This window comes from Diabrotica virgifera, chromosome 7 (genome assembly GCF_917563875.1).
Source record: "Diabrotica virgifera virgifera chromosome 7, PGI_DIABVI_V3a".
Taxonomy (NCBI): domain Eukaryota; kingdom Metazoa; phylum Arthropoda; class Insecta; order Coleoptera; family Chrysomelidae; genus Diabrotica; species Diabrotica virgifera.
Genome location: NC_065449.1, coordinates 219556462 through 219572035, shown reverse-complemented (window position 1 = coordinate 219572035; position 15574 = coordinate 219556462).

Below are 15574 nucleotides of genomic sequence, written 5' to 3'. Positions count from 1 at the left end.
TCGGTTTTAATGCAACTGTGGGAGGAAACGAACAAGTTTTGTCACCTGCGGACATTTTATAATTTCTTTTAATAAGATCCTACGATTAACTTACCCTAATAAAAATAATGAGAACGTGGTACTTGAAACAAATTTTATTTGTTTTTGTCGGGCAGTCGCTAGTCGGTTGGAAAGGAAACGTCATCTTATGTAATTAGTAACTTGTTACATTGTGATGGCCTGCAGTCTGTTTTAAGTAGGGTGTCATTTACCACAATAATTTTGTTAATTTAGTAGGTTAGAGAACTTTTACGAAACAAAAGGAGATAAATGCAGTAAGAGATAGATCAATTCAAATTCAAATAAACCCAGAACAAATAGCTAGGGTATGGAAAAAATATTATGAGGAAAAATTTGATACCGAAGTAATACAGGAAGACAATGTAATAAATGAAGGCCAAAAAAACACAGAGATAGACCAAATATGTAGAGAAGAAGTAATAAAAGGAATATCAAACATAAAAATAGGCAAGGTAGGAGGAGATGATGAAGTTGAACCGGAAATGGTAAAATACATGGGAGAAGAGGGAATAAATTGGCTATGGACAATAGTATATAAAGAGGCGTGGGAAAACAAGCAATCCCTAGAGACTGGCAGAATAACATCATCGTACCAATATACAAAAAAAGAGAACATATAAACTGCGAAAACTACAGAGCTATATGCCTGTCATCGGTATGCTTTAAAATGTATACGTAAATAATAGAGAAGTGACTAAGGCAAGAAGTAGAAATGAAATTGGGAGAAGAACACGCGGCCTTTAGACCAGGAAGATAAACAAATGACAACATATATATTATCAGGAACGTAACCGAAAGAAGCTAAGACACTGGTACCAGGGGGGAAAACTGGTATTAATATTCATAGACCTAAGAGCAGAATTTGACACAAAAGAAAGACAAATTATAGGGGAATGCTTGAGGAAAATAAATGTACCAAACATATTTATAAAAATTAGAGAAAGTACTGATAAAGAGGTAAAAGGAAGAGTACAAATAACAAATAATAACAAATAATAAGAGAGGTATTAAATAAAGAGATAGTCTCACCCCTTTGCTATTCATAATCGTAATGAACGAATTAATAAGAAAAACTAAAGCAAGGACCAACCAACTACAGACAATAATAGGATACCATATATTACAACCGGTAACAATAGAGTCCTTAATGTATGCGGAAGACGTAGCACTAATAGCAGATTCCGAGAACAGAATGCAGAACCTAATGGATATATGGGTAGAGGAAATAGGAGAACTAAAAATGGAAAAACGAGGAAAAAGTAAGATAATAATATTCAACGGCAAAGAACATAATGAAATAAAGATAAAATGCAAAAACTCAGAACTGGAAATAGTTACAACTTACGAATACCTGGGAAGTATCATTACTAACGACGGAAAAATAGACTGGGAAATAACAAATAGAGCAAAAAAATCAAACAAGTTATACTATGCCTTAGCCGCAATACTGGGAAAAAGAGAACTTCCAAGAGAGACAAAAATAAACCGTGACCAGACATCTCGTAACGCGACAGTTCGTAACCGGACAACTGGTAATGGACAATTCGTAACAGCAACAGTTCGTAACGGCGACACTTCGTAACGGCGACAGTTCGTAACTATTCAAATTCGTAACGGACAATTCGTAACGTCAAAATTGAATTATTCTGTTTATTTTTGTTAACGGGGAAACTAACTGTTATTACAGTTATAATTAAAATTATGTTTATTATTTAACGAATCAGTACCGGGATAAACATGTTTAACACATTTTATATTTCGTGTTTCAGAATATATGTATTAAAAGTCTAAACACAAACAAATATTTAAATACATACAAACTTTTAACAACACTTTTAAAAGTTTATCCCTCTTATTGTTCCTTAAATTTGCATATACGTAGACAGAGGAATAATGACGTAATTCGTGAAATATTTAAACCAACAACCATCTTTAGACATTCCCAAGTTTCTAGTAAACATTTTGTAAAGAAAGATTATAATTACCTGTTATTATAATAAACCTTGTGATTGGTTATAGCGTTGGGGTATTCAATCAACGGTTATAGTTGATACGAGGGATGGCTTTAAATACTTTAATACTTGGTTTAAATACTTTTATTATATTCTGAAATGCCTTAAAAATGTTTACCGTGATACTGATTCGTTAAACTGATAAACATACTTTCATTTATAATTGTAATAACGTTTAGTTTCCACGTTAACAAAAATAAACAGAATAATTCAATTTGGACGTTACGAATTGTCCGTTACGAATTTGTATAGTTACGAACTGTCGCCGTTACGAAGTGTCGCCGTTACGAACTGTCGCTGTTACGAATTGTCCGTTATCAACTGTCCGGTTACGAACTGTCGCGTTACGAGATGTCATGGAACCTCACTAATGGAAAAAAGAGACCTCACTGAATAATATATAATATGACAAACGGCAAGCAGAATATGTTCTACAGAGCAAGCTATTTTACAGGATTAACACCATTCAAATCAACCAATATACGGAAATCTATCCGGTCCAAACCAAAACCAACAAAACATAAGAAAAATTAAAGTGCATCTATAAAATACGCTGTAAATGCGACAATGTCGATGAAGAAGAAACCGCACGACCACTATGTGTTAGGATAAATTAGCATGAAACATAGTCCAAAACCAGAGACTTCGACAAATGCCAGATGTGCAAACATGCCTGTGGCAACGAGTACGGATTACAATAGAAAGATCATCAATGATGAAAGATGGAGCAACAATAATCATGAAATAAACAGACATGAAAGAGAGAAGAGACAAAGAAGTAGCTATCGTCATAGTTAATGAAGAAATATTAGTGATAAACCCATCAGCAGAACGTAGTAAGCCCTTGGTTGCCAGTATTTGTATAAGGAATGTTGGGCAGACTCATGATATTACTTACTTAGTCCTAAGCCTTTCTACCATTAGGTGTAAGGCTGGTGGAGTTGAGTTTGGCATTGTAGTCTCCATGCTTTCCGATCTTGCGTTAGGTTTCTTGCACTTTCCAATATCAATCCCTTCTTCTCGACTTCTTTCCTGATTTCATCTACCCACATAACTCTTGGTCTTCCTCTTTTGTTTTTCCTCTGTACTCTCGTTTCGAACACTCGTTTTGTTAGCCTCTCGTTCGACATTCTACACACGTGCCCGAACCATCTAAAATGTCCCTCCACTATTTTTTCATTAATTGGTTCTAGTTTTAGGTTTTGTCTAATTGTTTCGTTTCGTATTTTGTCTGTCTTCTTTCTGTTTGCTATTTTTCTCAGGAATCTCATTTCCATAGCTTTGATTCTGGATTTTTGTCTCCCCGTCAATGTCCATGTCTCGCTGCTATACATGATTGTTGGTCTAACTACTGATTTAACGACTGTCGTTTTTACTTTCTCCGGTATCTCTTTTTTCCCCAAAAATGTTGTTTTCATAGTCTTAAATAAGCTTCCTGTTCTTCCCATTCTCTCGTTTATTTCCATGTCTTGTTTACCATTTGATTCTAATATTACTCCTAGGTATTTAAAATATTTCACTCGCTCTAGTTGTTTCCCGTCTAATTCTATTGCGGGTGTCTTCCTCGTATTTGAAATTATGATTGTTTTTTTTTCTCTGTATTAATTTTCATATTTATCTTTGATAGTTCTTCTTCTAGGCTTTCAAGGTTGTTCTTTAAGTTTTCTCTGTATTCTGCTATCAATACCATGTCGTCTGCAAGCAGTAGCTCCGATAGTTGAGTCGGTTTCATTTGCTAGTATCCTAATGTTAGTTGTCTCATTCTTCTCTTGGCTTTCTTTATCGCTTCATCCAGTACCACTAAGAAAAGCAGTGGACTCAGCACGCATCCCTGTTTGACGCCTTGACTTGTAGTAAATTCTCTGGATTCCTCGTTATTGGTTATTACTGTGTTTGTATTATTTTCGCACATATCCTTTATTACTTCTATTGATAGAGGTAGAGATAGATAGAGCAGTACCTATAGATATTTACTCTCATGATATTTTGAGGTCTAAAACCAACACCTCGGAGATTGGACATTATTAATGATTTACGCTGTATAATAGTTACTTCAACAAATCAAGAGAATGGACATTAATCCTTCTTTTTTAACTTGCCTTAATTACCGTACATGTTTACTTTTTACTTGCACACGTTTACCCTCCTTCAGCAAAACAAAATCCTGTATGCTTAGCGATTCAATTAATTTGCAAATAACCAGCCATGCTAATTAAGTACAAGACCCTAGAGGGGGCGCAACGCACAAACATAACCCAACTTTTCTCTGCATGCTGCCTGGCAGGACATTGCAGGGACAAACGTTACCCTATAACTGTAGCTAATTTTGTGCATAATATCGCGCTTGTTCTTAAATTAATTCGGCTACGTACGTTACCTAGCGACCCCTTTCATGTTTAAAGAGAGGGCTAATCTGCCCGCTGGCTATTTGGTATAAAACGATGAGAGACCAACGAAAGCCTGGATGTTGTTAAAGTATTGAATTACTCTCTTCAGGATGTCAACATGATTTTAGGGGCGGTACTGAAAAGGTAAAAGAAGGTAATAAATAATATATATTACTTTGGTTTATTCTGAAATTCGCTATAACCAGGTATATGAGCTATTAAAAAATACATTAAAAATGTTTTAACTAAAAAAAAATGTATAAACATTTTCAATTTCTTTATAGCGGTTTCGGAGGACTTTTCCCCCTTATCAGTAGTCCCATATCCTCTTCTCTCCGATTTCCCCAGGCATCACACTTTTGGGCCTTCCTGAATTGCAAAGAAATAAATGTCACGGACTAAGTTTTAACTATTTTTTTGGTACCAACATAACAGGACAAAGTAACATTCTTCAAGGGTTGCGAGAGATCAAAGTTTGATTGCGGAATTGTATGGGAAACTTGTATACTTGTTAGAAAGAGACAATGATGAATAAATGAAATATGAACGACTCCACGATATGAGTGTACGGAACCTGAGGGAGCGTTCAAGTATTACGTAACGCGGTTTTTGAAGATTTTTGACCCCCCTCCCCCCTGCGTAACGCACCTTAATGGGGCGTTCACGTATTACGTAACGCAATTTTTTTAAATTCCCCCCCCCCCCCCGCCTTCCAACCTGTGTTACGTAATAATTGAACGGCCCCTGAAGAAAAAGACGCTAAAAAGCATACGGTCGTTGTCATAATCATCATCACCACCATTCCTCTTTGAAGCTATCATCCATTCCGCGCTGTTTTTGAAAATTCTTCTCCATGTCTTTAATTCCAATATCATGTATATTATCCAACTTGACAGTAAAAAAGACTCTATATTTCGTGCACTGAGTGTCTTTCAGTCTTTCTTTCGTGTATGGAGAAGAGCAGCCACAGACAAGCAAGGGTGGGGACAAAAAATAAAGGAGGCCAAGGCTCAATTTGGGCTGTAGTGCCGTAGAAGAAGAAGAATTGTTTCTGGGACGAAGACCACCAGGGCGGTCGCTAACCAGATTTGTCACCAAAGTCAGAATTTAGCAGGCTACTCATTCTGGGAAACTCTTAGGGCAGTTGAAGATAGAGAACAGCGGAACGAAATATTAGGAGTCATTTCCTATGAGCATCAGAGGAGGTCATAATCCTCAGTAATGGTGAAATTACAAGAGACGATGAAGAATGGAAAGTATCCAGACGATAGCAATCGTCCCTAGTATTCCTATATTGTGAGCAAGCCGTCTAGCTCTTTAGACTGGTATGCTTGCCGAAATTATTGGTTTTCCATACATCTTCATTATTTGTTTATTCGTTCGTCTTGTCCAAATATTCTCTGCCATCTCTATTTTTACGATGCTTTTTCTGAGCAACTTTCTTCCACAGATCTCTATTTTTTTCCTGCTGGTTTGTGATCCACGTTTTAATGGGCATACACCACCATGAGTCTGATTACTGTCTCGCGATTTTCATTGTGGAATGTGTCATATCCTGACAAGTTTATGATTGTGAACACTAGCAGGTTGTTTTTAAGTTTATTCAGTATTAAACTTTATACAATATGTGAGAAAATATTTGTTCAACAAATATGTTGGGCATTTTAATAAGGACGGCCACACGGGCGATAATTTATGGCGCCGTAAGAGCAGTAAATCTGACTAGGCATTGGTTGACTAACTCCTATTTCATCTACAATTATTGGTGGAGGAGTTAGTCAAGCAATGGGATTACTGCTCTTAAGGCGCCGTAAATTATCGCCAGTGTTATATACGCACTGAGTGTCACATAATAAGGCCAGACACGCGATAATTTACGGCGCCGTAAGAGCCGTAAAATGAAGCGCGAAAATGGGTCCCACTGTGAGAGTAGTGGATGGCCAGACTGAGCTGTAAAATATCGCGCAGCAACATCGAACGGGTCCATCTTTGGCTAAGGCTCCACGGGCGAGAAATTGACGCTAGCAGTAGCAGTAAAATGAACTTAAGGTTCCGCAGAACGGAATGGGAATAGCCGAACTGAACCGACTACGCACAAGTCCTGTAGTCGGTACAGTTCGGCTACTCCTGTTCCGTTCCGCGGAACCTTAAGTTCATTTTACTGCTACTGCTAGCGTCAATTTCTCGCCCGTGGAGCCGTAGCCTTAGGCGTCGTGTCGAAAACGAGTGGACCTGGTACAAATTTGTAGCTCATGTCGCCACAACAACGTCCAAAACGTTGTATTTAGAACTCGCGACACGCACCTTATTTTACATCCCCGTCTGGCCATGCCTTTTACAGCGTTTATTGTCGCTTAATTTTACTATTCTTACGGCGCCGTCAATTATCGCGTGTCTGGTCTTATTACGGTTCTTAGGGAGCTCGCAAACCAAAAGCGATATCCTTACATCGCCTAACATACATTGCGAAAAAATACGCACTGAGTGTCACATCTGGATTTCGGTGAACGAAATTCCACCGAAAGTCACCGAAGATTCACCGAAAACCAGATGTGACACTCAGTGTCACGCAATGACGCTATCTTTCCGCAATGTATGTTATGCGATGTAGGGATATTGCTTTTGGTTTGCGAGCTCGCTTAGCTTTCCGTAGAGTGCTTTGGGTTTTAAATCTTTTTCTTCAGTGGGTGCATATTAAGTGAGTACAGTATGTACATGGTTTTAATCTCATATATCAGTTTAAAAAAAATATTTTAAACAAAAAAAACATTATTAAACATTGTAAAGAATTATGATTGGGATTCAATGTTCAGCAAGCGACCAAGTAACACGTATTTTTGGTACTCAATTATCGTGCTAGTTAAATAGTAATTACAGGAACAAATTTAAAAGTAATTAAAGTAAAAACTACTAGTGAAAAGTGATTTGTATAGGGAATGTTTTAATTGTGAGTAGACAAAATTTATTATTTGGGTCTATTTGGATTTGAATGTTTCAATAAATCACGACAATTATCTTTATATTATCCAATTCCATGAACGGATATCGCAGCGAAAACTGTAAAACAGCACCGATGTTAGATTTTAAATAAATTTAAAAGATGTCATCCTCAAGTCAACTGCAACACATTGCATCGTATTCAAAAGCAGTTAGCCAACCACGCAATATATTAACCCCAGACAGAGAACAAGCTATTTTATTTAACACTCTAGAGAATTGTACAATTAATGACTATCTTGAAGGATTGAGTCAGCATATAGAACCAAGAAATATAATTTTCGCATCCCGTATATCAAACGGTAGAATATGCATATATCTATCATCTAAAAACTTAGTAGATAAATTCATAGCAGAAACAAAGAAGATAAAAGCAAATGGAAATATACTAGAAGCAAGAAGATTAATAACTCCATCAGTCCGCTTAATTCTGTCAAGTGTATGTCCAAGTATACCTTCTAACTTAATTAAAGACGAATTAATAAAACTAGGTCTAAATCCTCTCTCACATATATCATACCTACGAATAGGAGCAACCAATCCTGCTTTCAGTCATATTCTAAGCTTCCGACGACAAATTTTCATTTCACCTTTGCCAGATAACCATGTATTACCTGAATCAATTATCATCGAGTTAGAACAAACATCATATCGTATATTTATAGCCCAAAACGAAACATGTTTCAAATTCAAATTAACTGGACACCAGGCAGCTAATTGTCCAAATATTTCCCCTCATAACCATCCTTACAATGATAATGCAGTGCACACAGAGATAAGAAAAAATTCATCAATAAATCATACTCAACAAGATAATTTACAAAATACTCCGACAATTTCAAATACCAATCCCTCCACACTTACTAAGCCTTCTCAAACCACATCACAAACGGTAGTCATCCCACATTTATCAATAAACCCATCCCAACAACTTTCACTAAAAAACAAACCCACACATGTGCCACTTCTTCAGTTAACACTAAAATCGCAACACCTACATCGTCTGAGTCATCCTCTAATACCCAAACACAAAAATAAACCTCACCTGAAACAATCCAACACTTACCTGCAAATAAAAATACACACACGAATACTCACGAACCCCAGATAACTTCGAACAAAGCAACAGGAAAAAGAACCTTAGAAGATGCAATCTCACCACCCACCGAAGACAACTTCGAAAAACCTAAACTTCAATTAAAGAAAAAACCAAAACTGATGACAAAAACTTAACAGATGAGACATCAAATCTTCAAACATTACTAGAACCAGTTAAAAAATATGTAGAAAGCAAAATGCAATTACTAAGCTTCGATCAAGTAGTGGATCTATTCAAAAATATAAAAGGAGCAAAAGACATAATCAGCGTAACAAAATTATATTCAGAAGACTCTCATGCACTTATGAAGTTTCTATCGGACTTACATCCATATTATACCGAAAAAATAATGAAAACCAAAAGCACCAAATTAATAGGAAAACTTGGCAAACACATAGGTTTACGCGATGTAATAAAAACTCTGACAACATTGTCGGGAGAAGATTCCGACTCATCTGTAAATTCCTCTAAAGACTAGCACATTTAGCATCCTTCAGCCAAGACTCTATGCTTATTAACGAGGTTTCTTCCGATGACCTGAAGTCAGAAATAAAAGATAAAAAGTGTTAAGTGCGTAGAAAATTAGTGGAGTGCATCGCAAACATAAACACCTATTTACGCGAACTGTGCCGCCTATGTGTGAAAACTGTGAAACATCACTCTTCGTGAAGCATATATTAACTTAGTGCAAAACATATGAAGCAACAAGAAAATGAACGCTATCCCAAAGAATATAAAGGAAGCCTTAAAAATCAACACGAACATTAAAAACACAATAAGTTTCATCAAAGACTCTGGACTGTATCAATTATTGTAATCTTTACTAACTTTACCTTTGTTATATTTTCTAGATCGCTAATAACCCTGGTGGTTACAGCGTAAATAAATAAAAAAAAGAATTATGATTATTTTTAATATTTTATTTTAAATATTTCAGAATATATATTTAGCTGCAATATTCTCCTTTAAAATATTTGTGGAGACACCAATGGAGTATTGGAAGCTGCTTTATTACTGCCTTACTATGACGTTTTAAGGTGATTTTGATAACGGAATATGTTTGATTTAGTAAAGATGAAACTACCAGTAGCTCAAACTGTAAACAAGGGTAACTAACATACACGTTCGCAAAACTTGAGGGATCGTCAAATTAAAAAGGGGGAAACCTTGTGTTTTCAAAGGAGAAAATTTGTCATACGTATTTGTTAAATGTCAACATTAGCTATTTTGCTATAGTGATTTAGGGATAACTTAAGCGATTGATGTATGTATGTTTGATCTTCTTTTTTCGGTTCCCTCTTCAGTTATCAAAAGTTGACCATCATTGCATTACATTGATTTCTATCTTGTGCTGATCTTAAAAGCGAATCTGTATTTATCTGTCGAATCCCTTATATATTTTAGCAACGAGCATTATCTTCTTCTCGACTCTGATGTCATTTCTTGAAAAATATACACGGTTACAAACATATATCTATAGTGCAACAATTAATTCAAGAGGGTGACTCATTGGCAAGAACTATTCTTAACCCGGCATTGGTCGCTAGGCAGGTTGGTACGCGAGTGATCGCGCGTGAAATTTTCTCTCACATATCCAACTTTTGCCTTTCTTTACAAAACTTTACAAAAAAAAATGAGTTTTCATCAACGATAAAGCCATTTACTTTAAAAAGACACGACGTTTTTCTGTTTTATTATTATTATCTTTATATAAAATGTGACTATTGATGCCGCCAATATTTAACATTGAAAAATATATGGTAAATGACCATCTACAATTAACCCGTGAAACAGAATATAGGATTTTCATATCATCGACCACATCCACGGCGCCTTTTATTACATCGTAAAAGGATATTATTTTAGGTTTTAAGGGGGAAAATAAAATAAATTTTTATACACAGTTGGTGACGCCGGTGGTTGTTTGATGAGATAATCTCTCACATGAAGCGCACTGACTAAAATAAATATGGTGATACTAAACCGTGAGAGAAAATCTCATATAGCGACCACTGGCGGGTTAAACCTATTAAATGTTGGGGAAAATTCATTATTCCGGCGGAGTCGATACTTCATTATTTTTTAAAATTAAAATAAATTATTAAAATTTTATTCTTTGGTGATGTCTCTGTATACAGTGATGAGCGCGCTAATAACCGGCACAACAGCTCAAAAGATGGAAAACATAATACATTGCGAAACAAAAAGAGATGAAACTAATGGAGGTGGAAATTATCGTTATAAACGCCTAAAATAACATTACATTACATAGTTTCCCACCTTTAGACGTATCAGAGAAGTATGACAACTGTCACTGTGACAGTAGAATTTTATAAAAATACTCCTGACGTATAAAGGTGGGAAATTATGTAATGTAATGTTAGTTAATACGTTTATAACGATAATTTCCACCTCCACTAGTTTCATCTCTTTTTGTTTCGCAATGTATTATGTTTTCCATCTTTTGAGCTATTTTGCCGGTTATTAGCGTGCTCATTACTGTATATTTTTTCGTTCTGTGGATTGTTTTTATAATATTCCTTCCTCTAAAAGCACGTATCCACTATGTTCGCGCTCCTCATGTCCTTCACGCCACTGCAACTACTCCACGTAGTGGATACGTTCGTGCTCCCGGACGGTACAACGGTGCGCGCTCCAATCGGTGGCGGGTTAAATGTAGAGGAGCGCATGGCGTATCGATTGGAGCAGTTGCAAGGAGCGTGGAGTGCAAGAGGTTTGCGAACATAGTGGATACGTGCTTTTAAAGCCACATACAAAGGCACGTATCCACTATGTTCGCGAGTCTCATGCACTCCGCGCTCCTTGCAACTGCTCCAATCGATACGGCATAAGCTTCGCTACCTAAATTGAAATGGACTCACGTGCCATGTAATAAATATGAAATTAATTCATCATTGATCTTATTAAGTGCAAAATTGCTATCTTTTTTAATTATTATATCTGTTCCGTTGGTGGTTTACGGAAACAATTAAACGAAATTACAGTAAGTGTGAAACAACGAACAATAATATATTTATTTATTTTTGGTTAAAAAGGCGTGCTTATATCTCGTAAGAGGGTTTGTTATTCTTTGCGGGACGAGGGTTTGTATCAGACTGCCTGTGGATGAACTAAAAAACATTAGTTTTACATTTCTGTGGTTTTTAAAGAAGTTGAAGACTGATTTATTGACATAAGGAGGCTGGCCCTTTATCGTCCCGTAATCTATTATGGAATTTGCGTCATCCATACATAAACTGAACAGGCCATCAACACCTGGTGTTAGGGATGGGAAAAACCTACCGGTTTAAACCTAAAACCGGTTTTTTACTTCGCAATACCGGTTGTTTTTTGTCCCTGTTATAACCGGTTTTTTCTTTTTAAAGCAAAAACCGGTTATTAGGTTTTTACGGTGATTAGGATTAGGTTAGGTATTATTTCGGATCCCAATCATAATTATTATTCTCAAGTAATTATTCCAAACAAAACCATAATTCAAATTTTATTTTATTTTATAAAATACAAAAGAAAACTGAAAGTGCAATCTCACATCAGCCAGAAACAATTATTAAGTTTTATTATACTATTTCCCTGAAAAGGTATTTATAATCATAATATTTACATAAGAAGTGATCTGGTTGAATTAGACGCAAACATCATCTATTTTTCACACTTAACTCTTTACATTGAAAGTGGATGAATGACTTTTTCTGATTACCAAAAATAATGCTCTGACTATGAATATCGAATTACTGATTGCGAATACTAATCTCCAAGAATTTCGCTACGTTTTCAAAACGATACACTCATACAGGAAGTATTAAATGAGTTAAAATGTACCTATTCTACAAATATACAAACGTGTTAAAAGTAGTACATGTTCTTTCGATAGTACTAATTTTGATCATATTGATATCGAGTCGAATGGAGTATCGCAAACTAAAGTGTATTGTAAATGTAACTTTGTAACCTATTGGATTAAAAAAAACGAAAACCGGTTTTTCCAAAAACCGGTTTTTTTGCCGGTTATAACCGCCAGGTTAAACCGTAAGCAAAAAAAAACGGTATAACAGAAAACCGGTGTTTTGTCAAAAACCGCCATCCCTACCTGATGTTTTAAAAGCTGAGAAGGCATTTTATCTGAATACTGATATATTTCGTTTCTTAAAATTTAACAGGCCCTTTATGCATGTGGCTTGTGAATTTTAAAATGGGACGTATTATTTCATTTTGAAAAAGTTATTAAAAATTAAAATTAGCAAAATAGTAGATAAAGCGTGTCGCCACATATCGATTTCATTTCACGAATCATAAATTATAACTTGCTACGCCAGACCTTTCCTACTTTATATTCCGTTCACCCTGTAAAGCGTTATCTGTTGTAGAAATGCAGTAAGGGATTTGAGCTCGAAGCAAAATCTTAGATGGGTGATATGAAGTTTCCTTGTTGGGGAGAGAATAAAGCCTCTCCCGGGAGCACCAAATACTACTGATAATTGTCTCTATTTGAATCGGTTGTCAACAGCACAAATTGGACGGATTCAGTGTAGTTCCCGCTGTTCAGATGTAACTGATATGCATCTCGGAATTATCGTAAAATTAGTAAGGAATTCTAAGTGGGAAGTTATGTTAGTAATTTAGTGTGGTTAAAATAGATACAACTTTAGACACAGGACATGACAATGTACTTATATATTTTTAGGTTAATACACTGTCTTCCTGGTATTGGAAATTTAATAGATATATTCTATGTGAGTTATGTATATGTAAGTTAAATACTAAATACTAAGTGAGTTATCTAAAGTCCGGATTATAAGCATTTTTTTTGCTTTTTTGCCTCTAATTAGGATTTTTAGTAAAAATGCTTATTTTAACGATATGTTGCTTATCCTTGTTTATTTTACTTCTTATGATAAACTATAGTTAAATTTCATGTATTACTTCCTGTCTTGAGCAAAACTGTATAAGTATACAGAGCAACAGAGCTATAAAACTCGAATAATTCACAAAACCATAAGAATTTGAATCCCTTAGCATTGTTTATCTACACAGTCTAGTTATACAATGCCCTTAGGCTTAGGAGATAAACGGAAAAACCCATCGTCATACCTGTCTAAGTAATAAACTAATATTTGTCTACAGACAGCCCAAATTTATTATATTTTTGTAAAATACCTTTCTGTAGTATCGGTAAATATTTCTAAATTTAAATCCGCACCAATCACATCTGCAGATATTGAAAGAACTTATTCTACATAAAAATAATAAATAACATTTATCTACAGATAGAATACATAGCTTTACAAGAAAATTTAAAAAAATATATTATTATTGATTGTTTTTACCCTAATGGCCACGAATAAAAACTCTATTAAGTTGTTAATTATTTTTCGATTTTTTTATTATATTATAGTATAGCACTCTTGTAATTTTTTATTTATTGTTAATATTACGATAATTAAAAATAAATGTAATTTAATGTTAATATATTTTATTCATATTTCATTATATCCATGTTTACTTACATGTTTTTTTCTTGATCCTTGCTTATTTTATAAAAACTTTGCTTATTTTTGCGACATTTTTGCTCATATTCCATCAAAAATTAAAGAAATTAATAAAGATTTTTCTATATGAATTGATTATTTTATTTTAGTGAAACTCTTGCACTTGATGATAGCTCTACAGAGATTAGGTTACAATTTGGTAAGTTTCATGTTAAGTATCCACGTTGTGTTATATCCAGCTGATTTCTTTTTTTACCGGTAAATCATTTACTGATCTTAATCCACATTCAGCTTGATATGAAAATAGAAATGGTAGCAATATTTTTTTTCATATTTGGTTGAATTTGTTTTTTAATTTCTGTTTCCTCACAAAATAATGCCGTCGCTCTTTTACATTAAATAAAATTTTAACTGAGCCATCATTTTGTAATGCTGCGAGTTCTTCTTTATATTGCATATTTGATATATTATTAGAAAAATCTACTACATCATCCATACTAAAAAATCAATTTGTTTAAATCACAAAATCTTACCATTAAATCAGCCGATCCAATATTCAAATTATTGATAAGAGTATCAAAATGACCCATAAAATTTTTGAAACAGTTCTTTGTGGATAGAAATTTTACTTGATTACTATCTGGATTATACTAGTGTCAAGTGCATTTTTGAATTGTCCCCATTAACAATCAAATTGCCCCCTGTAGGGCACGAGCTCTAGGTTTTGGTTAAAATTCTATTGTTTCAACCAAAAAAAATGTATGCCACCCTGTATATACAATACAGCTACATAATTAGGGCGTGGTAATATTATTTACCTGTTTTTATTTAAGCTAAGAAATAAACATTCTTTTACAAAAGTTAGTTTTTTATTTGGAAATTATTTCGCTACCTTCTCAGTACCTTACGCTACCCCCAGGGGGTCTCGATTCAAACTTTGGGAACCACTGATCTAGGTTAATCTCACGCTGTGAGCTCGTACGTAGAGGGGATAATTACAAATTCGCGAACGCCAGTAGTGACAAGTTTGTAAACGTTTACCGGAAATTTGACATAAATGTCAAAGTGATTAATTTAAAATTAAAAGTAAAAACATTAATTATAAAAAATATTAGTTGGTCAAAGCTGTGGTATATATTTTTACCTTAAATATACTTACGTTTTAAATACTGAATTTAAGTTTTTTTAATGTTCCGTAATATCGTTGATTGAAATAAACGGTAATCTTAGCGCCATCTACACGATAATTGTGAAAGTATCTGAAGTAAGAAATTCATATTTTATCAATAGAACGTCAAAATGATTAGCAAAATCTTAAAAAAATCGAGTACAATTTAATTAATTTTTTGCGTTGTAAATATTAACCAATAACAATTAAAAAATAAATTTAAAAATTACCAGTGAAAGTTGAATTAGTAATCCTCCAGGAGCGCCACCAGCGAAGCTCAGAGCCTATACGCTCTGAGCTTCGCTGGTGTCGCTCCTAGCGGTTACTAATTCAACTTTTACCGG